Source organism: Hemitrygon akajei, unplaced genomic scaffold, assembly GCF_048418815.1.
Source record: "Hemitrygon akajei unplaced genomic scaffold, sHemAka1.3 Scf000084, whole genome shotgun sequence".
NCBI lineage: Eukaryota > Metazoa > Chordata > Chondrichthyes > Myliobatiformes > Dasyatidae > Hemitrygon > Hemitrygon akajei.
The window spans coordinates 1573157-1574872 of NW_027331970.1; the positions used below are offsets into that span (position 1 = coordinate 1573157).

The 1716-nt window shown below is 43.4% G+C and overlaps 1 non-coding gene across 1 annotated transcript; it reads left to right on the forward strand.

Moving 5' to 3' along the window:
- The first annotated feature begins 354 nt into the window (after window positions 1-354).
- Window positions 355-426, forward strand: trnac-gca (transfer RNA cysteine (anticodon GCA)). Its single transcript has one exon. It is a non-coding gene; the product is annotated as a tRNA-Cys (tRNA).
- The last annotated feature ends 1290 nt before the right edge of the window (window positions 427-1716 follow it).

Genomic DNA, 1716 nt, shown 5'->3' on the forward strand with positions numbered 1-1716 from the left:
CCTAAACGATCTAAATCGCTCTGCGAGCTCTCTGTTTCCTCGACACTACCCGCTCCTCACTTATGCTGCACCGGTGAAACACCACTGGTAACCGGCACCCAGACCAGTTGCGCAGGAGTTTACTTTCAGAAATCTAAACAGGCTTTGTCCTATCTTGTCATGTGCCTGCCGGTACTCCGTAATCTCATCCCTAACATCGATTCCGACAACTTCCCAACCACTGATAACTGGCTAACAGGCCTACTTAAATAGTAAAATAACGTTTGGAATTTTTCTGTCATCCGGTACGCCAGAATCTATTGATTCTTGTTAGATTATTGTTAATGCCTCCACAATCTGTAGCATTAAAATTGTGGGGGTATAGCTCAGTGGTAGAGCATTTGACTGCAGATCAAGAGGTCCCTGGTTCAAATCCAAGTGCCCCCTTCAAAAAAAAATTGACCACAGCGATGATACAAAATGTAATTTCATTTATTGAAGTTTAATGGCGCTAAGTGTGAGGTGCTAAATTTTGCTAGGACTGATCAAAATAGGCCACACATGGTAAATGGTAGGGCGCTGAGGAATGCAGTAGAACAAAGTGATCTAGGAATAATGATGCATAGTTCCCTGAAGCTGGAATCTCATGTGGATAGGTTGGTGAAGAAAGCTTTTGGTATGCTGGCCTTTATAAATTATAGAATTGAGCATATTGAGAATTGGGATGTCATGTTAAAATTGTACATGACATTGGTGAGGCCAAATTTGGAGTATTGTGTACAGTTCTGGTCAGCGAATTATAGGAAAGGTGTCAACAAAGTAGAGAGAGTACAGAGGAGATTTACTAGAATGTTAGCTGGGTTTCAGCGCCTAAGTTACCGAGAAAGGTTGAACAAATTAAGTCTTTATTTGTTGGAGCGTTGAAGGTTGAGGGAGGCCTTCATAGAGGTATTTAAAATTATGAGGGGGATAGATAGAGTTGACGTGGATGGGCTTTTTCCATTGAGAGTAGTGGAGATTCAACCAAGAGGACATGAGTTGAAAGTTAAGGGGCAAAAGTTTAGGGGTAACACGAGGGGGATCTTCTTTACTCAAAGAGTGGCAACTGTGTAGATCGTGCTTCCAGTAGAAGTGGTAGAGGCAGGTTCGATATTGTCCTTTAAAAAACATGAATAGGTATGTGGACAGGAAAGGAGCGGAGGGTTATTGGCTGAGTGCAGGTCTGTGGGACGAGGTGAGCGTAACCGTTAGGCACGGATTAGAAGGGCCCGGATTAGAAGGGCCCGGATGGCCTGTTCCCGTGCTGTAATTGTTATATGGTTATTCTCTCCCGCTACTTCCGTCAGAACCTGAGGGTGCATTCCATCAGGTCCAGGAGCAGGTAGCTTCCTGAGCCCCTTCTCAGTCGTAATTTTTCCTGCACAAACTTCACTTCCCTGGCGCTCCTGAATGTCCGGTATACTGCAGACGTCTTCCACTGTGAACCCTGATGCAAAATACGCATTCAGTTCCTCTGTCATCTCTGCATCTCACATTGCAATATATCCCGCGTCATTTTCTAATAATCCTTTTTCTACCCTCGACTCCCTTTTACTCTTTATGTACTTAAAACAGCTATTAGTATCTTCATTGATATTAGTCACCAGCTTCCTCTTGTAATTCATCGTTTCCTTCGAAATGACCTTCTTTGTTTACTTCAAAAGATCCCCAATGTTTTATCATCCCACTAGCTGTGGT